This window comes from Equus asinus, chromosome 7, assembly GCF_041296235.1.
Source record: "Equus asinus isolate D_3611 breed Donkey chromosome 7, EquAss-T2T_v2, whole genome shotgun sequence".
NCBI lineage: Eukaryota > Metazoa > Chordata > Mammalia > Perissodactyla > Equidae > Equus > Equus asinus.
The window spans coordinates 107,238,496-107,264,584 of record NC_091796.1 but is presented as its reverse complement, the minus strand read 5'-3'; the positions used below and the strand labels follow the sequence as shown (position 1 = coordinate 107,264,584).

The following is a 26,089-nucleotide window of genomic DNA, read 5'->3' as shown; positions in this document are numbered from 1 at the left end:
GCAAGAGGAGAATAACGGAGAGTGACTTAGTGCATACGGAGTTTCTTTTTGGAACCATTAAACTTTAAATGGTTAAAATGATGAATTTTTTCTTAATTAAAAAAAGTGAAGGGCCAGCCCAGTGGCATAGTGGTTAAGTACATGCATTCTACTTCACCAGCCCAGGTTTGCAGGTTCAGATCCCAGGTGAGGACCTACAGATCGCTCATCAAGCCATGCTGTGGCAGCATCTCTCATACAAAATAGAGGAAGATTGGCACAGATGTTAGCTCAGAGCCCATGTTCCTCACCAAAAAAACAAGGGGGAATTTTTAATGAAAAATAAAAAATATAAGTTCTTAGACACCAATCTCTCTTCATCACCTACAGCTTGATAACCACTCCTCACCAACCCCAGCAGAAAAATTAAAATAGCAGTAACAACATAAAAAAAAAAAACTATCACATTGGAATCTGATGTAATACAACTCTGTCCATATTTAGATCCAAAGAATTTCCTATCACTGTATGTATTTTAATAGAAAAATTAAAAGTAGAGAGAAGTAAAGATATTAGAAGGCAATGAAAAACTAAGCTTCAGGGAATGTTTTAAATTAAATGTGGAGAAGTAAGTGGCCAAAGGACAAGTGCCAGCTTAAAACATGAACCATCCTGAGTGTCAGTGCAGCCAACCGGGCATCCACTGGAGTCAGTCATTTCTTTTTTTTTTTAAGGAAGATTAGCCCTGAGCTAACTGCTGCCAATCCTCCTCTTTTTGCTGAGGAAGACTGGCCCTGAGCTAACATCCGTGCCCATCTTCCTCTACGTTACACCTGGGACGCCTACCACAGCATGGCATGCCAAGCGGTGCTATGTCCACACCCAGGATCCGAACCGGTGAACCCCAGGCCGCCAAAGTGGAACGTGCACACTCAACCGCTGCGCCACCGGGCCGGCCCCAGGAGTGAGTCATTTCTTGATCCCTGGGTGGAACATACATAGTAATATCCACTATAAGGAGATATAGTAGCAGTATATAGTAATATCTGCGATAGTACAGTTACAAAAGCTAATACCGTGTTCAAAGGCCCCCAAACTAAAAACTGTTGTAAAGGAAGTTTCTTAGTTCTTACTATAATGCTCCAAAACATATAAAATTAAAATGCCAAATTCTTCTAAAATATCTGTGATAGTAATTTCTAATCTGCAACTCTATCTAGTCACTCATGCCAAGCTGTAGACGGGCCGGGAATCCCACGTGTGCTCCACAGACAGGCCAATCGCCAGAAGCGGCAGGAAATAAGCAAAGTCGCATCTCGGGACCTTCCAAAATGGGGGACTGTGGAAATCTACGGCAGGAATTCTTGATTGAAATATAAATATCTTTGTTTCAATTGCCTCTACGTGTTATAAAAATAGTTAAATTCTACCTTAATCCTAAATGGGATCCTTAATGTGACAATTATAGGTTAATGAAATTCTGTAATATTTGCAATAATTATTGTGTTGTTGAAGAAAAATTACACAAACTTAGTCAAACGTGTTAAAGAGATGGTGGAGGAGGCACCTTTTAGGGACTTGCGGACTACCGTGTAACAGCCTTATTTGGGGAAGTGGAGGTTACGCCTGAGACTGGACACACGTGCCCCTGGGCAGCACATCGGGCCACGTGAGTAATGGGGACCCGGGGCCAGTGCCAATACCTCACCTTCTCATCCTCATTTTAGCATCAAGTTTGGGAAGAGGATGTTTGCTTCCACACACAGAAAGAAAAATGTTCTGCTGAATAGTAACAATAGATACACTAAGCAAAGAGTACAAAGGCAACTACAGTGAAGGGAAAGTATGTGACTAAACATGGCACCCAAGCCAGTGCCCTCTGCGGAGGGGAAGAGGAGCCCAAACCAGAAACCACCAGGAAGCAGCAGTCTTCGAGTTAGACCCCGGGCCTGTGCCAAGGACCAGGGCCTGCCAAGGCGCCCAGCACCTGGCGCCCTTAGTCCTAGAACTCTGATTCTGCAGTTTCCTTTGAGTAGAATTATTATTCTATTATTACATTAGTTACTGTTTGATGCATGTTTAAACACGAATTTATTATATTTTGAGGCCATACATTTACCCAAATGAAAAAAATCTCTATTTGAGAAAATTGTTTCATAAAATTTAATTTCTAGTGAGCTACTCAGGAAGCCCCTCTCTCACGGCAAAGAGCTGGACTGGGCTTCTTTCACTTTCCTCTATGCCTCCATTGCTCTGTGATTTATTTTAGGTTCCCTACTTCTGTGATTTAGGTTGAGCTACATTTTACTTGGAACTTAGAAACTGGAAACAAAAGTACATCTGCTGACAAAAGGGTGTTCCAAGAACTGGAAAGCCCGGGGAAAACCAAAAAAAGGAAGCATCAGATAAACAAAAAAAAGGCTCCTGCCAGCAAGAAAGTACTAAACACCACATAGATGGAGAAACAGGCTCCACATCAAGCCCAGCAGGGAAATTCAAAAGTATCTCCAAGTGATGCCAATAAAGACAGAAGTGAGAAAACCAGAAACAGACAGGTGTGGCCTGCTGATAAAGAAGTTTTCTGGCAATTCATATTTATGCAAACATTTCAGCACACTGACTCTTCTTATGATACCTGATGCCACATGCTCTGCTGAGGGTCAGGGCCTGTGGCTAACACACTGGAAAGTAAAGACAAAAGGAAACTAGATTCTTATTCAAACAAATAGGCAGATAATAATCACATATTAAAAAAGCTCCACTCAGGAGAGAGAAAGAGAGCGAGACTGATGCATGCCTATCGATGGAGAAGAACCTCATTAAACCACAGTATAAAACTTGGTATTAAATCCTTTAGGGAAACAATAGCTATTCAAGGCCCAGCACTGCCAGTATCCCTCGGTTCATGATTTAGGAGTTTTAAAAGGATTCATTCAACCTCAACTATGTGCAAAGACGCTGTGTGCCTCTCCTGGCGCAGGGCCAGAGTCCTGCCATCTGGACAGGACGGAGGGAGAAAAGCTGAGGGCTCAGTCCATTCAACAGGCAGCAAAGAGCAGGCAGCACCTTTTCCGGTGGATGCTGCTCTGAGGCCATGCCTGGGCTGGACGCTCCTGGGCTGTGTAATGGCAGCAAAGACAGCAGGTGTGTGATAAGGTTCATCCTCCTGGAGCATCAACTTTACTAGAAAATATGAGTGAAAAGCACAAAATACGGCCATTTTAAGGAGTAGATTACAATATTTAAGTCAACTTTTAGAATAAAGCATGAGATTTCAAAAACAGTGGCTCTCAGCTCGTGCTCCTTCCCAGTCTCTTTCGCAGACTCTCCCATTTCCACCTGTGGTTTAAAGGCAGGAGCTGCTCAGGTGCTGATCTAGATCCTCTGTTCTCCACACACTCATGGTGGGCAACTGCATGCCCTCCCAGGGCCTCAGCCACCAGATCTGCACCAACGAGCCTCAGGGCTCTGTGCACCACACTTTCTGAGCTCTCAGACAGTCTCGCTTAGTTTGCCACATTCCACAGGTGCCTTGTGTTCAACGTAGCCAAGACGGAATTGGTCATCTTCAGTGCTTCCCATTCCTATCTGACACATTTCTACCTATCCCAAAACAACGCGCGCCTATCTTAGGGAGTGTCACCACCACCTAGCCAGCTTCCCAAGGCAGAACAGTCCTTACCTCTCTGATTCCGACACCTGATCATTAATCAAGACCTGATGATTTCCTCACCTCCAATCTAACTCTCTATCACCACCACCTCCCTGGTTACAGGGTGCACATTCTGTTGCTAGTGAGATGCTCTCAAATTCGGCTTACTCATCTGCAGTCTCTTCCAGCTAAAACAACCCATCTTGAGCTTCTAGTCCAAGCCTCTCATTTTACACATAAGGAAAAGCAGGCCCAGACAAGTACTGTGCTTGCAAGGTCCCAAAATTACTGAGAAATCTGCAAGTGAATAAAAAGTAAAATTGATGATATTTATATGCAGGAGAAACATACATTGATTAAAATCAACATATTTTTTAAAATTAGGTTTTTCTACAATACAGCCAACATGATGGAATACTATGCAGCTTTAAAAAAAAAGAATGAGGAGGAGCCATATACTGCTACGGTGTGAGCCTTATGATATGCTGTTTAATTTTTTAAAAAAACAAGATGAAGAAAAGGCTGTATCATAGGCTACCATTTTCTAAGAAAGAGGACTGTGTATATATATATACACACACACAGATGCTAAGATTAGAAATAAAACGATAAACTAAAAACTAGAAAAAAGTTACCTATGAAGGAGGGAAGAAACAGGGTGGAAAGACCAGGAATAAAAGATAGATTTCTGAAATATTTCATTTTGACTTGGAACCATGAAAATGTTTTATAAGCTTATAACAAAATTTAAAAAGATGCTATTCCTTAAAATAAAAATAAAATAAATGAATCTAACTGTGTAACAAGCTGATGGCCTACTGAGGAATTGGTTCAAATGACTTTAAAACAATAATTTGGCAGAACATCCCTAGGGATATATTCCAAGGACAAAAAGAACCGCATAAAATCTTAAACTGGTTTCAGGAATCATATTGTTGGTAATACACTGGTATTGTTATTCTAAAACTATCACAAATATTTTATAGGTTAAAACAAATAAGTAACGATGCTAATGTTGTTAGGAAACAAGATTTTCACTATAAGAAAAGGGAGATATTGGGGCCGGCTTGGTGGCGCAGAGGTTAAGTTTGCACGTTCCGCTTCGGTGGCCTGGGGTGCGCCGGTTCGGATCCCGGGTGCAGACATGGCACCGCTTGGCAAGCCATGCTGTGGTAGGTGTCCCACACATAAAGTAGAGGAAGATGGGCACAGATGTTAGCTCAGGGCCAGTCTTCCTCAGCAAAAAGAGGAGGATTGGCAGCAGATGTTAGCTCAGGGCTAATCTTCCTCAAAAAAAAAGGAAATAGGAGATATCAACATAAAATCAAAGAAGTAAAAACAACATAATCCTAAATTTGAAATTAAAACATCAATATGAACTCACGATGTATTTTCACTTAAAAAGTATTTTCCTGGCTGTCTACCAAACAGGCCTAGAAACAATAACCAGCCCTGTAGCAGGAGAATCCCTCAGACTCTGGTCTCAAAGTATCATTTCCTACAAAAGGGAACCAGAACTGCTTAGAGAAATAGCCAATTCCAGGTCTGGGGTGGAAAAATACAAAATGAACCTGAAACATCTTACCATACCAGAAAGCAAGGAAAGGAAGACTACGGGTCATGATACAGGACAAAGGAGACAACTCAAAGAGGCTTCACTGGCCAAAAATGGTACAATTTTAGCATCATAAGAACAATAACTGCAATGGACTAAAATATATCACATGCACATAAATTAATGAGTTTATGATGATACTTAAAACAATCACTGGTCACTTTTGGAGTGGCTATGGAACCATCTCATTATCTGCAGAGCTGATAAAGAATCAGGCATTTATCCTGTCTTTCCTATTTTAACCATCCCTTAGGGTAACCAAACAGTCAATGAGAGGAAATTTCTCTCTACAGAAGTATTTCAGTTAATCAAGGAAGAGTAAAGGATAAAATTGATAACATCATCATTCTGCAACCTCCAATGACTGTGAGTCCAGGCAATGAGCCCCACCGGCCCTGAGGCCCTGAGCAGACGTGTGCCTCCTGGTGAGGGTGCACACCACCGCCTCTGAAGGGCTTGTGTCCAAAGGCTGAACCGAACACGACTGGAGCTCTACATCCACCCACCATGTCACAGGAAACACAGGGGACAGAAGAGCATCTTCAGTGGAAATGGCAAAAGTCAAAACAGAGAAGCCTCTGACTACAGAACAATCTGCCTGGATTTTACAACAAAGAAAACGCAAGGAAAAACAGGATAGGGAGGAGCAATCAATTGATTAAAAGAGACTTACGAGACATATCAGCTAACTGCAATTGTTTGGATCCTGCTTCAAACAAACTAAAAAAATAGACTGTTGGGGAAAATTGAATGGTACTGTGATTATGAATGAAATTTTAAATAGTAGTTTTCTTGATACTTATGAATTTATCAAAAATAGCTACGTATTAAATCTCACTTTGGATGCAAACATTTCAAAACCTTTTTATATTCATTTTAATATTTCAATATATTAAAGAGTTCTTAATTTCATGTATAAAATGCCACTCAATCACAAACTAGAAATTAAAACACAGGGTATTTAGTTTCCTTTCAAACTCCTACAGAAAGATGGTTAAGGAGCCAACAGTTCATGTATCAAACGATGCAATACTCAGCTGAGGCAGCCCTCCACCTTCAGTCACTGGCACCTTTACTGCAGTGGGCATCCTTCTAGGGAAGTACGGGCCTCAGAGCTTTCAGAGGGTAGGTCTATGAGGCAGAGATGCATGCCACTACCCTTGGTTATCTTTTTTATTTTTATTTTTTTTTAAATTGGCACCTGAGCTAACAACTGTTGCCAATCTTCTTTTTTTCCTCCCCAAATCCCCCCAGCACATGGTTGTATATTTTCAGTTGTGGGTCCTTCCAGGTGTGGCATGTGGGACGCCACCTCAATGTGGCCTAATGAGCGGTGCCATGTCCACACTCAAGATCTGAACCGGCGAAACCCTGGGCCGCCACAGCAGAGTGTGCAAACTTAACCACTCAGCCACGGGGCTGGCCCTACCCTTGGTTTTCAAACTCACTAATCATCACTGGGCCATCAGGTGTAATGTCTATTATTCTCAAAGTTTAATGTTGGTTTAAAGAAAATGAAAAATAAAAATAAGGTCAGACACACCAAAATACAATGCCAGGTATGCAGAAGATGTCAAAATACATGTTACAGAATGAAATTGCTAAACCCAAAAATGAGTAAGTTCAGGATTTTTAAAAATTTACTTAATTTTTATATGAAGTGAACAAGTAACAACTGAAGAAAGAAATCTATACAAATTAAAATTTTCCAGTAACATACCTGTGTGTCATACGCCGTAAGAAGATATATCTAAGCTTGATCAGAGAGGAAGAGACTTCAATAAAGAAAGAAGTGAAGCAGTGTCAACTCTACCCTTCTTCAAATAACGCAGTGGAGCCTCTTACCTAGGAAGTAAGAACAACACTTGATCAACTCATGTGGAAAATCTTAAAAACTTAAAAATAGAATTTCAAAAATGTAAATTTCTTAAGAATGATCAAGTAAGAAGTTTAAGATAAAACACTTTTAACCACTCTATATAAACACGTGTTTGGATTTTCTATGTTTTTTGAGTTTGACACAAATTATAAAGTCTAGATACCTTCAAATTATTTTTATTTTAAAGTCGCTTTTACCATGGAGTATATTACATGCGCAGAGAAAAGCACAGGAAACATGTGCAGGTTCCTATCAAAGTCCAGTGTTAGCTAATATCTTTACCCTTCTCTTGCACAGCAAGGACTCTAAAATACTAACTCCATTTATCATTTTTCCAATGCATAGCATAGTTGTGTCTGGATATGTGTGCATATATTTTTGTCATAAATGTTTTATATAATATTCATTCATTTTTATTAGATACAGAATTCTTTCTTTTAGTATACTGAAACTATTACTCCAAGCCTTTTTGGCTCTCACTGCTGGTGTTAAGAAGTTGATTGTTGCTCCTTTGTAGACAGTCACGGGTTTCACTATCATGTGCTTGGGTATGGATTTCTTTTTACTTATCCTGCCAGTCATTTGTTGAACATTTTGAATCTGTGGTTTGGCTTCTTCCATAGTTTCTGGAAATTTTTCAGCCATGATCTTTTCAAATATTGCTTCTGCATCATCCTCTATCTCCTCTCCTTCTCAGACCCCAATTATACATATGTCGAACCTCCTATTTCCTCTATGTTTCCTCCTTCGCTTTGTGTTTTCCATATTTCCATCCCTATGCCTCATTCTCGTTTTTCTTTTTTGGTCTATTACTATGGTGAATTACACTGACTGATTTTCCAATGTTAAAACAACCCTTCATTCCTGAGATAAACCTCACGTGATCATTATGTAATATCGTTTTTATATGTCACTATGTGGATTCTATTTGCTAAAATTTAAGGAGGATTTTTGTGTGTATGACAAATATTGCTTGGCAGTTTTCCTTCATCATAATGTCTTTGTCTGGTTTTGCTTTCAGGGTAGTGTTGGCCTCAAAGAATGAGAGAGGAAGTATTCCTCTTCTATTTTCTGAAAAAGTTTTGTCAGATTAGTATTCTTTCTTCCTTAAGCGTTTCATACAATTTATCAGTGAAGCCATTTGGGGTATGGAGTTTTCTTTGAGGTAAGAATTTTAACTAAAAATTCAATCTCTTTAATAGATGTAGAGTTGTGCAGATACATATATATGCTGACCAACATCTGAAAACCGTTGTTTCACATATTTTGTCTGGTTTTCAAGTTGTTTAAGATGGGAGTCAGGTTTGGAACTAGGATGAGGTGAGTGAGGCACCTGCCTCAGGTACAACTTTTAAGGGAGTGCCAAAAACTCAGTAATAGAGATAAAATCAAAATTAATGCAAAACATCCATGAGAAACAAAATATTAAAATTTTAAATAAAGATAGTATCATTAAAAGTACTGAGCCAAGTCATATTGGAGCTGAGGTAAAAGAAAAAATCTGATCTTGTCTTTTGTTAAAATTTGACTTTTTTGGGGGCCAGCCCAGTGGCGCAGTAGTTAAGTTTGCATGTTTCGCTTCAGTGGCCCGGGGTTTGCCAGTTCGGATCCCGGGTGTGGATGTGGCACTCCTTGGCATGCCATGCTGTGGTAGGTGTCCCACATATAAAGTGGAGGAAGATGGGCACGGATGTTAACTCAGGGCCAGTCTTCCTCAGCAAAAAGAGGAGGATTGGCAGTAGTTAGCTGAGGGCTAATCTTCCTCAAAAAGAAAACCTGACTCTTTATATCATGGATTTTTTTGCATCACATTTGATTTTTTTTAAGTATTGCATTAAAATGTTACTCTCAATTACTCAGTTGAGTGATCTCAATTACTGAGCTTTCTGATGTCCCCTTAAATTCTGCACCAGAAGCAAGTGCCTCACTCACCTCACCCTCGTCCTGGTGGAGTGTAAATCTGACCCCTGTTATCACATCGTGTGGAAATAGAAGACTCCAGGAATAACTTTCTTACTAAGCAGAATCACACTAACACGTTATAACTACAAGAGTTTATCAGAACTGGCAAACTAAATGTTTTATTTCTCAGAGATATCTTAGAAACCAGAAAATGCTTCAATGTGAAACATTATGCTCTAATACTTCTATTTGCAACTAACAGTCTTATATGTACGTGTTCCTACACAAACCCACTTTGTAGACAGGAAAGTACTATAAGCATATAAAAACTTTCTTATAATTACTAAATAAATATACACACACAAAGGAATTGTGACTGTAAAATAGTACTGTAATTACATAATATCTGGGTGATACATTTACATTATGAGGTACACCAAAACCAACCATCTACGTAACTGCTACCAAGTCAATTTATTGATGGGTGAAAGCAGATGCCCAGTCTCCAAACACGTTAGTTCAATTAAAAGCAAATCAACCAATGAACATCCTTTCCTGATTTTGCAGGATGGTAACATCCTTCTGAAATTAGCCAGCTCATTTCCTAAGTATTCCCAACTCCCATTCCTCTCTAATAAATGTGGGAGGAAAGCATCAGCCAAGCAAAAGGACCATCTCATCTACATGAGAATAAAAGAGCTTCTATACATAAGCCAATTTCTACATATTCTATACATTGTTTATTTTATTTTTCAAGGCACAGGTGCAGATAAATGTTTTCAAATGTAATGATCAAAAAAAGCTTTTTTTTCCTTCATTAAAAATTTTATGGTACTGGGGCTGGCCCAGTGACGAAGTAGTTAAGTTTGGCATACCCCACTTCACCAGCCTGGGTTCGCGGGTTCAGATCCCAGGCACGGACCTACTCCACTCGTCAAGCCGTGCTGTGGCAGTGACCCACATACAAAACAGAGGAAGACTGGCACAGATGTTAGCTCAGGGCCAATCTTCCTCACCAAAAAAAAAAAAAAAAAACCACCTTTATGGTATTTAGTTAAAAAAACAAAGACTATGAAATTAAGCCAGAATTTTTTTTTTAAGATTTTATTTTTTCCTTTTTCCTCCCAAAGCCCCCTGGTACATAGTTATGTATTTTTAGTTGTGGGTCCTTCCAGTTACAGCATGTGAGATGCTGCCTCAGCATGGCTTAATGAGCGGTGCCACGTCCACACCCAGGATTCGAACCGGGAAAACCCCGGGCCGCCAAAGTGGAGCACGCGAACTTAACCACTTGGCCACGGGGCTGGCCCCCTAAGCCATAATTATTATGAAGAAATACAGGTATACCTCAGAGAAATTGTGTGGTTCCAGACCACCACAATAAAGCCAATATAGCAATAAAACAAGTCACATGAATTTTTTGGTTTCCCAGTGCATATAAAAGTTATGTTTACACTATAGTCTATTTAGTATGCCATAGCAGTGTGTCTAAAAAAACAATGTACATACCTTAATCAAAAATGCTTTATTGCTAAAAAAAAATGCTAACCATTATCTGAGCCTTCAGCAAGCCATAATCATTTTGCTGGTGGAGAAAACGCAAAATCTGTGGGGCGCAATAAAACAAGGTACGCCTGTAGTCTAGAACTCGTGAAACAACAATCAGATTGCATTCACATTCATGAAGCACCCACATCCGTCTGTCCTTCTAACCTGGCCTTGGGTGTGAGTCTACCCAACCCAGCGTGGCTCAGCAGGCCCTCCCCTGCCGAGACCCCATCTCCCTCGTTACAAGGACGGGCTTGCAAACTCTGCTCCACTTGTCCCCTTTCTCCTTCTGTGTTTTATTCCTCTCCTACTCCCTCCACTGTCCTGTCAAACACGTCATCCTCAAGACTCCATTCAAATTTACACTAAACTCACAATTTTTCACTAAACTTTAGCGCAGAGATCATGCGAAATTTATCTGTTAGCTCCCCCTAGGCACGCTCAGCAGGCACTTGCTTTCTGTGGAATTAAACACTTCCATGCATCTTTCTGCGAACCTTCGCTTTCCAGCAAAAGCGACCCTCCTCAAACCCCGGTCTATACTATACGGACACCCATCATTACACCTAAAAGCCTGTACTGGCCTTGCTTCCTTCGCTCTCCCACCTGACTGTGAGCTTTCTGAAGATAGAAATGTGTCTCCTTCAGGTTTGTATCCTCAGCATGTAGAAAGTACCTACCACATGATAATCATTCAATACGTATTAGTCATAGTTATTATTAGTTATTATTAACTTATTCCTGTAGTTACTCATTTATTCCTGACAATTCTACAAATATCTTACTCCTTTTCTTTCTTTCCATTATAGAAATGAGGAAACTGGAACACAAAGATTCAGCAACTTCTCAACATTACACACTAGCAAGTGGCAGAGTGCTTGGCCTCTTGAGTCTATGTTCTTAACAACTGTCATTGTCAGATAGTGACTGCATCCACAAAGGCATGCTCACTGACTTATGATGTCATAAGAATCAATAAAGATTTACACTGTAAAACTGGATTTTCCATTTGCACTCAAATCATCTTTAAAAGGTTATCCAATGGTCCAAATCCCTCCTAGGACGGTTGAGAAACTAAGATGTAGCAATTTGCTCAAAGTCAGAGTCACCAGCACTGAAACCCAGCTGTCAAGGATCAGTGCTCCTTCCATGGCGACTTGGCCAAAAGTACTCTCAACGGCTCTGACACCTGTAAATTCAAATCCTGGGCAATCATTTAATTCCTCAGCAAGAAGCAAAACACATTCTTCAAAATTCCCCAAAACATCAATAATGCCTAACAGAGGCATTCACTCCTTTTTAAAACCAAGCACTTTTTTTCCTTGTTTTGAATTTCAGTATTGACATCCCCAGGGTTTATTTATTCCCTTAGGACTAATATACAACATTCCCAACCAGAAATACCAAAGACAGAACCTTTAGAGGAACCAAGTTAGGCCATCTCTGACTTCAAGGAACATATTGAGATCTTGGCTAGGCTAAAATAAATTTTCTCATAACATTTAAATAATTATTTGCTTAGTTTCTGGCTACTTTAATATGAGAACAGATTAGAAATATTTAGCTTACTTCTGAAAAAACATTATCCAAATGGATTTGAACAAGAAGGAAAAGAGCTAGTTAAGAGTAAAATGACTACCCTAAGCTACTGAGTAATAGTTAAAATTATTCTTGGGTGAAAGAAGCCATGTTCTGGAATTATAATGTAATGGTGAGTCTGGTTTTGTTTTTGGCACTGTGATCAGGTTTCTCTGAAGGCTTACTCACCTGAAATCATGATCAAAGATCCACTACCACTGTATACCTACTTCAGTCATAAAATATAAAATGTCAGACATATTTTTACAGATAGGTAGAGTCATGTTGAAAATTTAAGATACCTAGTGTGGTATTTCTAGGATCTCTTTGAATCTAATATTCTTCAGGCTACATAAACCTCTAGAATAAATCTACTTTCTAGTCAAATGTGACCCCCCGTTGATAAGATTGCTACACCCACCAGTACAGAGTTTCCTAAACGGCGTCCAACTGATCATATTATTTTAACTTAGAGTCACACGAAAGTGCGAAACCTTTCCAGGTCACCCTGAAATTTTCATTTAATCGGCCTTTCAAATAAATTCTATTCTGCAATGTTGGCTTTTGCTTAATATAGTTATGACTCACTGCAGTTTACTCAGTGAATTTAAATAGAGATTTGTTATGCAACATCAAACCTCTTAGGTTTCCCCCAAAATTAATCAATATTTTGAACATAAAATATTCTATGGGGCCGGCTGGGTGGCGCAGCAGTTAAGTTCGCACATCCCACTTTGGCGGCCCGGGGTTCACCAGTTCGGATCCCGGGTGGTGCAGACATGGCAGCGCTTGGCAAGCCATGCTGTGGTAGATGTCCCAAATATAAAGTAGAGGAAGATGGGCATGGATGTTAGCTCAGGGCCAGTCTTCCTCAGGAAAAAGAGGAGGATTGGCAGCAGATGTTAGCTGAGGGCTAATCTTCCTCAAAAAAAAAAAAAAATCTACTGTTAGCGCGTTGTATATGAATAAAATGGTCACATTAATAAAATTTTCTACTGGAATAACATGAAAATAAATCTTTATTTGCAGGTTAGAGTAGTGCTGCTAGACAATTCCAGGACAGACTCAGCAAGCCAGGAGAGCCCAGGAGAAGGGCAGGGAACAAGCACCTTCCCGCACTGTGGGCCCTGTAGTGCCCAACACCACACCTTGCACACAACACCTGGCTCAGTCCGAGATGGTTCAGGGCAGTTGGGACCAAAGCTAGGCTTGTCTGATCCCAGGGTCCATCTCTTTCCACTCTCACAAGTGCCCAATAAATATTTCCATTTTCAAATGACAGCACGCTTCCCCTAGTCTTGCATCTGTCATGAGGAAAATGAAAGAGAATTTCCTATAAACTAAAATATCAAAAGCACCAGGGCAGGTTTTACTGGTTTCTCAAAACTACCTCATTGTCCTCAAAAATCTCTATATGTGAATTAGAAAGACCCATCTAAATTTGCTACCCCTCACAATATATTTGATCACTTACATGAAAAAGAACTTGAGAGAAGGGGAAAAGAAGGAAGGATCCATTTAGGGGACACAAAGTCATCTATTCTTAGCTGTTTCCTATTTCTTGGAGGAGGGAGAAAACAGAAGTATCCAATAATTTAAAAAAATACTAAGTTAGTAAAGGAAACAAAGATTTCTTGTTGAATCATAAAACACTTGAAAACTTCTGACAGTCTTGTAAAGGAGGGGGTTGACATAGATTGTCACAACCAACTTAGAGGAAAACTCTAGTACCCAGTGCTCATTTATTCATTCAACATGTATTCAAGTGCCTAGGGAGAGGCAGGCACCTGTAAGGAGAAAGGAACAAAAAAGGCAGGCCCTGCCTTACAGAGCTGACTGCCTATGGGGAAGGGGGCACAGCACAGTAGCTGTGTGTGTGTGTGTGTGTGTGTGTGTGTGCACGCACATGCGTGTGATATGAAAACTACACAAGGGAAGCACATGACGAACACATCAGTGACAACATGTATGTTGGTACAGAGAAGGTCTCCCTGAGAAGAGGATGTTTAAATCATGATCTAAAGGATCAGTAGAAATTAACTATTTCTAGAATTCTCCGATTTCAAAATTATAAACATAGGTAAATACAACGAGAAAAATCAAGTGTTTAAAAAGTGGCTCAGTACTGAACATCAATATCTCATTTTATAGGTTATATAGGAAAAAAATCCCATTATAATCCTAGGGTGCCAAACTTTTTGCTATACTCCTGCTTGATATTAATTAGTGTACATATATACAGGCATACATACATCAAGCACAAGGATATACATATAAAATAACTATAATATATTACATTGATAAATATTAGTGCTTGATAAATATTAATTAAATGACTGGGTTGCTGGCCAGAGATTAGAAAATGTATTTGTTAAAAAGATACTTTTTAGGGCCAGCCTGGTGGCTCAGCAGTTAAGTTTGCAGGTTCCACTTCAGCAGCCTGGGGTTTCCCGGTTCGGATCATGGGCATGGACCTACGCATCACTTACCAAGCCATGCTGTGGCAGGCGTCCCACATATAAAATAGAGGAAAATGGGCACGAATGTTAGCTCAGGGCCAATCTTCCTCAACAAAAAGAGGAAGATTGGCAGCAGATGTTAGCTCAGGGCTAATCTTCCTCAAAAAAAAAAAAAAAGATACTTTTCTCCTCACACTTCTTTTCTAAGCAACAAACTAAACCTCCATAGTAATTCACTTCCAGGCATTAAATTACATTTCAAAATATCTTTACCAAAGGGGATACAGGAGCTGTTTTTCAACGACTCATAATAGAAGACTTGTTCTAAACTAATATTATAAATAGAATTTTTAGATGAGCAAATCTGGACGTAGGAAATGAATTTGTTTTACAAGATTTGTAGCTACAAGCTGCAATAAACCACACAGCTCATAAGGATGAATGATAACACTGTCTGGTACTATTAGACACTTTCAAAATCCTAGGCAGAATAAAAAGGGAAACAATGTTCTAGTGACAGTGGGTTGTGAGTTAAAGAAAGACTCCCTGACTCTGGGCAACAAGACCCTTGGCTGAGGTCAGAGGAAGGTGGTCATCCCAGCAAAGGGCAGCAGACAGCCCCATGCCAATAAGAAAGACAAGGCAGGCCAGGTGCACCCAGGAGAGCTGCAGAGGAGTCCCTGGCCCTAGGCTCTGACACGCCCCTCCACGCCCTGGGGTTGCGTTTCAGTGAATCAGAGGGCTGGGTACGGGGAACTGAGCAAGATTATTTCCCCGAGGTTTTAACATTTCACAATCTATGTCTTCAACAGTCTAGAATATCGAAGAGGTATCTCCTCATGGTGTGGCAAACCCCATCCTAACCCCTTCTTTGTAAAATGTTCCAACTCCATCTGCTGCATTCAGGGACAGTTTCAATGCAATAGAGAGTCGCTCAGAAAACAGAAGTCACCTCATGATGTAGATGTCTTATGGCTGAGCACAAGCTGCCAGGGAAGCATGCTTACTCCAACCTGAGGGTCTGAAGACCCCTGCAAAATAATCCTAATTAATGAATTTGTCTGTGAAATGCCATTTTGTAACATATACAGGACTTATCTAAGCATGAAAATTGGTCATTTTTAATTGAATATTATTTTTTTGACAAGTCAAGATACTGTCCTCCTTCAATTAAAGTAATCTTTATTCTTCTAACCCAAAGAACAATTTTAATGAGATTATACTGTTGAACTCAATTTTAGTTTATCACACGCTTCTAATACCAATACCTGATTCACTTACCATAAATTAGTGAACGCTCCTTCATCTGGACTTGAACAGTAGGGAACAGGCAAACAAGGTGTTGTTTTTTGCCTTTGGGGTTTCATCTCATCTAAACTACCTAGGGAACTCCACACCATGCAGTTTGCTACGGCACTTGCTTTACAGGCCTGATTAAGTTAGACCCTTAGGCAGAGCACCTAGGTTACATGATTTCTCATATCAAGAAAAATCAGTGTCCCCCAAGATCTAAAAGCAGAAATCTTTTGCAACCTGAAAGGTTACTTCCAAGACTCTTGATGCAGTTCTCCTTTGAGAGAGGTAATTTAATTCTCTCTAACCTAAGTATTAACACCACATTTGTCCTGGGCTCTTCATAGAGAGCCAAAGGGAAACTTTATATAGGGCCAAAAGACTGTCATCTCCATCTCGTGCTCACACTTCAAGATTTCCCCATACTTTATCATGTCTACTGAGCAACAGGAACCAGATGCTACTAGACCTGCCTACTGGCCTTATTCCTTCTGTCACCTTTGCCCACCATCCCCAAATCGGCAATGGCCCTATCACTTTTCAGGGGCTCCAAGTTATTCAGACATTTACTAGGCTCCTGTTACGTACTGAGTTGGAGCTCCAACGAACAAGAAATGTGCCTCTTGCCCTCATGGAGCTCCCAGTGTAGGGGAGTGGGCAGGGGCTCAATACTATAAGAATGTCCTAACTGCCTCATAACCTGAGCGGACACAGGCAGCACAAGCCGCATCTGTGTCAGGACCAAAGACCAGGCAGCTGGCACAGATGTACTCATCTAGGCCAAGGGCTGGCAAACTACGGCCCACCATTTTGTAACTAGTTTTAGTGGAACACAGTCATGCTCACTGGTTTACATATTGTCTACAATAGAGGAGACACAAGATTGGCCCACAAAGCCTAAAACATTTACTATATAGCCCTTTACAGAAGAAGTGTGCTGACCCCTGATCTAGGTTGCTAGCAGTCCCTTCCTCTTTGTGCCATGCCTTTGCTTCTGCCCATGACGTCCACTTCTGCATGTGCGTGTATAGAAATGAAACGGCATGTGCTGCAGGAGGGCAGGCAGAGTGTAAGCAGGAATGCATGGCAAGGGGAGAATGCATAGGCTTGTCAAGCACCTGAATTTGTCTACTGTTCACCAAACACCCTTGTGTTCCATTATCATCCAACAGGGAGACCTGTCTAGAGATGTTCTTCCTACTTGTAGCATGGTCTCTGTCCCTCAAACCCTTTCCTTACTTCCCTTTGCATGAAAACCCAGTTTAAAGCCCACCTCTTATCAAAGATTCAACATGAACTCCCACACACATAACAGGTGCTTCAGAAGTGCTCAGCCAAACCCAACTTCAACCTGTCAGGTTACCATCATCGCTCTTCAATTTGAATTAATGTATTTGAACAAACATGGCCCATGTGCCTAATAAATCCTAGACACACAGTACCACAGTTTAACATAACGTACAGTAATCCTAATCTTTCATTTGTATTTGTCTATTGAGTAACTTAGATAAGAGTCTGATCACAATTTCGGTGACTAAAATGTTCTGGATGCACAACTGGGAATACACTAAAAACTACTGAATTGTACTCTATAACAGGGTGGAGTCTATGGTATGAAAATTACCTCAAAAAATCTATTATTAAAAAAAATGTTTTAAGGTTAATTATGAAAAAACCCACGAATTTCTTATGCTTTCTATCTCTGACATGTAATAAAATGCCATATCTAATAATGGTGAATGAAAACACTAAGGATTCTAGTCTTCATGATAAATTACCCCAAAATGGAGTGACATAAACCACCACTTGTCATGTTCACAGCTTCTGTGGGTTGGGGCTCTGGACAGGGTACAGTGTTGACAGCACATCTCTGCTCCACAGTGTCTGGGGTCTCAGTTGGAAGGCGAGAAAAGTGCAAAGCCAGAATCATTTGACAAGCCATTTACTCACATGCCAGGCGGCTGCTCAGAATGGCTCCTTGAGGGCCTTGCCATGTGGTCTTCCTGCATGAGCTAGTTGGGCTTCTTCACAGCAAAGTAGCTGTCTTGGCCCAGAGCAAGTATCCAAAAGAGAGAAGCCAGGCAAAAACTGTACCCTTTTTAAGACCTAGCTTGGAAGTCACAAGCATCACTTCTGCCATACTACTGGATGAAGCAGGTCACAGATCTGGCCGAGGTTCACAGGGAAGGAACAGAGATTCCTACCTCCTGGTCAAAGTCCCATTGTGAGAAGGATACACAGGACGGGAGATACCATTGAGGCCATTTAGGAAAATACAATCTGTTACCCTGAGTAAGTTCGACAATAAAATCTCAATATTCTTGAAGAGTGGCAAATTAAAAATCTAGGTTAACTGGCATCTGGCTAAAAATATTGTATTTCAAGCCTTGTAAGCCGAACCTCTTACTACTTGTAATAAGTAAGTTGTAACCTGTAGGTTGCACCTAACAGCATTATGTTGTTTTGCCTTAGTAAATACAGTATTGTGACCTTGATTTAATAGGCGATGATTCAGGTTCACCCCCGGTGTCCACGGGGCACTTAGCTCCTCTGAAAAATACCACAAACAGGTAGAAGTGTAGCTGTCGAGCCAGAATTTATCTCGACACTCAGGCTGTGTGCTCTGGTACCCAGGGCACCGATCTCTCATTGCAGCATGTGCATGGCCCGAGGGGCAGAGGGCATGCCTTTCCCTCCTCTGTGGAAGACTCCAGCACACTGAGTAGAAGTTCAATAAATGATGGAAGAAAGAAGAAAGAAAACGTACGAATTTTTTAAAATACGAGTTAGAAAGCTCTATGCCCATTATTATGATTCTCTCTTTGTGTGTGTGAAGAAGATTGGTCCTGAGCTAACATCTGTGCCAATCTTCCTCTACTTTATGTGGGATGCCACCACAGCGTGGCTTGATGAGCAGTGCTAGGTCTGCGCCCAGGATCCAAACCTGCGAACCCCAGGCTGCCAAAGCAGAGCTCTAGAACTTAATGACTATGCCACTGGGCCAGCCCATGATAGGCTTCTATTTGATAAAAGGAAAGCAAAAACAATTAACTGAGAGCAAACCTCTTCTGTCAGGAAAGCGATCCTTAGGAGAATAGAGAGCCAGGAGCCAGGTTGCTGATCCTAGATCTCGTTCTGATCTGCTTTGGAACCTTAACCAAGTGGCATAACTTCTTTGGGCCTCAGTTTCATCATCTGTAAAATAAAGGGATTAAATTAGATGAAGATTCTTAACAGAGGCCTGTAGGTGAGTCACGGTGATATGCCCACTCTTGTGAGCCTGAAAAGTTAACTCTACCTTCAAGTTTAAAGTCTACACTATATGATCAGAATGTTTATTAACAAAGAGAATGAATTCTACACAAATGTGAAATGTTCTCGAGGAAGCTGGCCGGGCCCTCCCTTAGGAGCTCTTGCCTCAGCAGCCATCATCGTCCCCACGGCAGCTCAGACCACAGGCTCCCTAGGCAGCCAGGCTGTCTAGATGCCTTTTACAAAATATTAACAAGCAGATATTTCAGACCTATGGAATCAAGATATTGATATAGTTTAAATGCACAAGGGCAACTGGTTTTCAAAGAAACTATGCTACATACATTTCTAACAAACAGCAAACAATCCTTTGGTAATGAAGATAACGCCTTTGTTTATTATTTCCACAAGTGTGGCATTTTGAACGTGGGTCTTTCTAACTTGGGCCTCCCTCTCCAAAACCAACCATCATGATATCCTGGAAACAGAAATGGGCAGAGCTGCCTCCCTGAAGTCAAGCTCTCTTAGAGAGCTCTGAGGTATGTTACTGGAAAGAAGCTCTTCAGACGGATAGAAAGCTCTGCCAAAACCACACCAGCACAAAGGGCTGAAACTATGCTTTGGGGATGTCGAGGACTGCCAGCCCTCAGGAGGCATGGACGTGCCAGCCCAGTCTACACCACCCACAGACTGAGGTATTGGGATATTGCACACACACAGGCTAGTTCCCCAACCTGAAGTACAAAACTCTCTCTCAACCATAGTCTGTTGCAAGGAACCAAGAGACCAAGGCAGATGTCACAAGAGAAAGAACTGAGCTGAATGGACAACTCTGGTAAATGAAGAGAAAGGATGTACTGCACACGGAAAGCTGAATTTATTTACACTAATCATGAATGCAGGCTCTCAGCTGGAACATCTCCCTTAAAACGCCACAAGGTTCAGAACCCATTCATAAGCTTTTCAGAAAGCATGCAGTTGCCACGGTAACCCTGACATTATATTTCTCGGCGTTGGACATATAAATTACCACCCATAATGCATTTAATACCGTTTGAGGCCACCAATTCATAGCAAAATAAATCTGAGTTCTGACTCTCAGCCTCCCTCTTTGATCAACAAAGAGGAGCAGCTGGAGGTAGTACCCAACTCACCCCAGGATCGGCACAGCACTCCACACATCCGAGAACGCTCATCTGAAGGCAAATAAGAACTAAGGAAATCAGATTTCATCACCCACCACCATGTGGTGGAGATTTTGTAAAACAAAATGTTCCATGCCAGATTAATAAAACTGTCATTGCTTAAGTTAAAGAAACAAATATATTACGTCCATATCTACATCTCTGGAATCTATGTTTAGCAAGCCAAAGAAAAAGCAGATCTCTTTAATCAATAATTTATTTAGAAGGCATTTGTCAACACTAAATAAGATAACTGTTCAAATGTCCAAACTGTCCTTAACAAGAAGTTAAACTTTTATTTCTTAGGTTCAGAAAAGAGCTAGTCAATCATAATGCTTCATCTTCACTAGGGATATTCTTAAACATTTAATACATATTAAGCATGATTTTTAAAGTCCCTTACCTTCTCATAATCCATCATCTGAACACAGAGAAGAAAACAAAATTACCGTGCACAAACTGCAAAGGCATCTTCAATCTCACATTCCCAGGAAGCCCACTGCATCAGTAACTTAAGAGAGCTGCTGCAGGACATGCCTGTGCTAGCCACAGCTTTCACAAAAATCGCTTCCGTTCTTATCACTAAACAGCTAAGTCCAGGGGAGTATTACCTTCAGTATCTCCTCCTTCAGATTGCAGGCCACAGTCGGCGGCTGTGAAGGGGAGCAAAAGATTTCACCACCAGTTGTTTCCATGTTAACAGAGACTTTGGTAACCGCTGCATTGCAGTCTTTCTGAAAGCTACCAACCTCAGAAGCAAGAGCGCTGGAGAGAGACTCCACGGCAGAGGAAGCTGCCTTTTAAATCACAAAGATTTTGTAAGGATCTCTTAAAAAATGTTGCAAACACCTGGAGGGGCACTTCTAGATCTCCAACCTGTTTCCTACAGGCTGACTGGTTTGTGGATTTTACTGGAGGATGGCTCTGACAATTTATTGTGCTGGGTAAGAATGCTGAAATTAATGAAATGTGCATGATGACACACCATCTTTAATGCTCAAGTACTCCCTGTGAGAATCCTGCACATCTGCTGCTTAACATCAGCTTTAAAGCCCCTACTGAGGAGCTACTGGGAACGAACTATGACTTTCATTCCAGAAAATGCAAGTGCAGTAAGCACTTCTAGTTGCTCTGTGGGCAGCAATCACCTTGAACACCCAGCTACCTTCAGAGTAAAGTAAAAACCATTATGTGGTCAGAACACTTGAAATATTAAACCATTGACCATATAACCAAATTCAGAAAAAGAGACTTAAAATAGTAGCATGCTTACTAAGTGATCTTTAATTTTCGTCTGTTCATTCAATACATTTAGTGAGCATTAACCACATGCTGTCTGTGAAAGGACATGAGTAAGGCAGACCTCACCGTCCTTATAGTTACAGGCACTCCAGTGGGGAAAACAAAGGGGGAACAGTCCTCCCAAGCGTGAGGACTTGTATGACAAAGAGGGCCAGGACACCAAGGGAGGCAGAAGTGGAGCTGGTTGGGGGATCCAGGACAAAGTTCTATGAGGAAGGAACATTTAACAGGAGCTAAAGGATGTGCACTCAGCTGGGAAAAAGAAGAGATGAGGGGAGAAGAGGCTCAAAATAGTGTACACGTTCCTTGGCATGTCCCAGTGAGTCCTCAGCAAGCGTGTGTGCAGGCTCTGTTCTGAAGCCCATCTAATCCTCAGAGCAGCCCTGAGCAGGTACTGCCACCACCACAACTGACAGATACCTGAGCATCCAGTACCTGAGGCATCCAGTTGCCCAAGCCACAGGGGACCAAGTGGAGGTGGCAGAATCTGACCCTAGCAGGGCAGCTCTGTATTGTGCTATACCACTACACTGACCTCAATAAATAACAGCAGTCTTCTTGCGATTCTGGTGAGTACCTCCTGACAGAAATGACTAAGCAGCCTCCACTCAGATGTGTTTTGCTCTACTCTACACTTAGAACCCAGCCTGACAATGAACAGGTGCTCAGTCAAGGACTGAGTGAATGAAAAAATCAATTAAGGAATCTACTGGTCACTCCCTCATTCTAGTAGTCCAAAATGACCTGCAGTATCCGTGCAAACATTATACTGTTCTCTCTGATGAGAATCTTCTGCTTTGCCTTCCCTCTATCTGCCTAACTCCCTTTATACCTCAGGCTCCAGAATCTTCTCTCTGGGAAGTCTGCAGTGACTCCCTTCTGATCCCTAACAGCAAGGACCCTTCCTCTGGACTCCTGTCATTCCTAGTAGTTACCATGCTACATGGAAGTGACATTTCTGCATCTGATCCCTGCCAAAGCCCCTCAGGGGCAGTCACTTTAGTATCTGCAGCACACCACTGCGGTAGCTGGTGCTTGTGGAGGGCTCCCCATAGGTCGGCCACCATTGTTCCACACATGGAACTCACTTGTCCCTCTATGAGGTAACTACCAGCATCATCTCCATCTGACAGCTGAGGAGACTGAGGCACAGAGAAAATAAGTTACAGTGCAGGTGGGAGAGCCAGGACTCAAACCCAGGCACCCAGGCTCCATAGGCCACACACTAACCACCCGCTATACTGCTTTTTTAGGTACCTAGCAAAAGTTCATTACCACCAACTGGAAAAGATGATGCTTCCCTGGGGCTTTACTAATGGGAACGGGATGGATCAGATTGATGGAAATGCTGCCGCCCTCCTAGCCTGATCTCCCCTCAAAAAGGTGAGATATGAATAAATGAGTATTTTAGATCAAACCACATGCACCTCATGTGCAAATCCCTGTCTGACTGGATAATCTCACAGCATGAGATGGATGATCAGAAAGAAAGGTAGAAAGAGGCAGCAGGAAGAAATTTCTCTTTGCCATCATTGTGCTTTATAGAGACTCACCAGAGTGGTTTAACAGACTCACAGGAACTTTTATCAAACGCCTCTGGCCACATTTAGGTGCCAGTCTGGGCACTCTCCACAGAAGAGTCCTCACAGAACTCTGCCTTTCAAATCAGGCATCAAGGCTGGTTCTCTGTGGCAGTCTCACCCCCGCCAGCCCGACAGCTGCAGTTTTTGTAGTACGACTCCTCCCCTACTGATCTGTCAGTCCAGGGCCCGTGGGCCCGTGGGCCAGTGCAGCCAGAATCCTACACTCTGGCCTGTGGGCATTGCCAGGAAGGTCTAGAGGCGCTAGCAGGGGTCTTAATCACGATTCTTGTGACTCTTGGAACAGATAATGCCTAGAGAGGAGGGGCCAACAGCTGGCCTGGGGCTGAGACCTTCCACACACCCCCTAGCAACGAGAACTACTTTTAGGGTAGTGTGCACTGGGGAAGAGACTGATGAGGGGCCACCAGGGCCAGTGGTGGAAGATCAGAGCGGGAGAAGGAGCATGCTACAGGAGCCTTCAAACTGCCTTCCAGGCCAACCACCTGAAAACTAAGGGCAGAGACAATGTTCAGTGCATGGGAGCCAGGTCCAGGGACTGTAACAGACCAGGTCCCCACTCACCTGTGGAGTGGCTTCCTGATATCTCCACTTTACAGATGAGGAAGCAGTAAGGCTGAAACAGAGAACTAACTTTTCAAGTGCACCACTAGGTGATCAAGTAACGCAGCTTGGCTGTTAGCTGTTTGGTGCTTTGGACTCAGCGCAACAATTCCTGGAGAGGGTAGGGCCTGGTCTCCTCACATCCTGCCTCCTCTCAGCCCACAGCATGGGGCAGAGCAGAAGGGGCACTCTGTCTCCCTCTGACATTGACTTCTCCCAACCAATCACTCGCTCTCTCTGCATCTGGGATTTCTTGTCTATAGGAAAGGAGTAAGACCTATCTTATAAACCTTAAAGAGTTGACTTGATTTTTAACTGATAATAATGCATGTGAAAGGTTCCTGCAATTACAAGCTTCTCAAAATGTAAGGCATAAATGTTACAAAATACAGCCAGTATTCACAAAGTACTCAATAATTTTTCCAAGCTTAATTCAGTTTAAATACATGACGAGAGACCTAAAGGGCTCTCACCATTAATTGGAATGACCATGGCAGAACCTGCTCCTCTATTAAACAGCAGTAATGAAATTCATAATCTAACTTAGGCTGGCAATTAGCTAACATCATTAATGTACATTTACATGAATTTGATACAAATTATGGATACATTCCTATAGGTCTCATCTGGACATTTAACAAAATACTCCAGAGTATCACTCTATCTTAAGGTGTTTATTACTTCAAAAACAGGCAACCTAGTTACAAAAAGTACCATGGAAAAAGCCACAGGAGTGAGAGGTATACAGCCTAAAGGGAAAATACACAGACAAATCATTCATAGTCACTCCCCGTGCTGCTGGGGCTAAAGTGCAAAGGGTGTCCCCAAGGAGAAGCAGGGAGAAGAACATGAGAAAAATATAAAATACAGACAGGAGTTAGTTGGCTTGGATATAGAACAGACTTAATTATCTACCAAAAATCCAACAGGATACTTATTTGATAAGATCCTGTGGTGATCATTAGATGTGATCTGGTTTTAGGAGAGAAGGATATTACAATTCTAGCTGTTTCTCCAGCAACAGGGAGTCCAGGGGCTTCAAGCATGAAAGAAGAGTCACCAGGTCACCAACAAAGGTCAGAAGAAGACCCAGTTACAAGTAGCAAAGCCTCCTGACAAACATAAATGGGAATTTGAACAGTGTAGGTCAAAGACATATCAATGCCAATGCAAACTCCTAGGTATACACCCAAGAGAAATGAAAAGCTGTGTACAAGAACCTGTGCACAAATGTTCCTAGCAGCATTATTCACAACAGGCAAAAGAGGGAAACAACTCAAATGTCTATCAATGGACTAATGAATACATGAAATGTGGTACAATCATACAATGGAGTATTATTCAGCAACAAAAAGGAATAACCTGTTGCAACATGGATGAATCTTGAAAACATCATGCTAAGTGAAAGAAGCCAGACACAAAAAGCCATATACTGTATGATTCCACTTACGTGAAACGTCCAAAATAGATAATGGTTGCATAACTCTGTGAACATACTAAAAACCACTGAACCAGACACTTAAAATAGGTAAATTATATAGAATGTGACTATTTCAATAAAGTTATTTTTTAAAAAGTTGACACAATCAAGCCAAAGGCCAAACATCTGATAATTAACATCACTTAATGAGATGCAGCTCACCATCTCAATTAAAGAAACAAAAAAGGAAGATGTTAATACAAGAGTCTTCATTATGCCCCCCCAAAATGCATTATTTTGGGGGTGTCTCTTCCAAATAATTTTAAATGAACTTCTCACTGTTCAAAATAACTCATAACTGGGCCAGCCCTGGTGGCCTAGTGGCTAAGTTCAGTGTGCTCCACTTCGGCGGCCCAGGTTCTGTTCCCGGGCACCGACCTACACCATTCTCTGTCAGTGGCCATGCCGTGGTAGCGGCTCACATACAAAAAGAGGAAGACTGGCAATGGATGTCAGCTCAGGGTGAAACTTCCTAAGCAAACACAACTCATAACTGTTCTTGGTAACTTTTTCTCCCCAAAATCTCAGAGTTCAACAATTTTTCAAGAAAAAAACTCATTTCAACTTTAATGTAAAATATAAATCACATACATGTTCAAATATAGCACTTTGAAACACGAGGGAGGAGCAGCGCTAGAGAAACTATCAACTCCCACCCCCCACACAGTGCTCATCTGCTGAGTTCTTCCCACTGTGAAAGAAAGATGAGCACTTGAGTTTTTAAGACCCAGATATATTTACAAGACTTCAAATCAATACAGT

At 41.5% G+C, this 26,089-nt stretch overlaps 1 protein-coding gene across 3 annotated transcripts in view; it reads right to left on the bottom strand.

Annotated features, from left to right (window-relative positions):
- Nucleotides 1–26,089, bottom strand: part of TRAF3 (TNF receptor associated factor 3) — a 109,565-nt gene that overhangs the window by 51,008 nt on the left and 32,468 nt on the right. For 2 of the 3 annotated variants that reach the window (XM_044774359.2, XM_070514356.1), the window contains exons 2-3: nt 18,969–19,100; nt 6,967–7,091 (exon numbers count right to left, since the gene is read on the bottom strand). The gene's annotated coding sequence lies outside the window, so the exon portion shown is untranslated. The remainder of the gene's footprint in view (nt 1–6,966; nt 7,092–18,968; nt 19,101–26,089) is intronic. The other variant, XM_044774361.2, reaches the window with a different exon arrangement.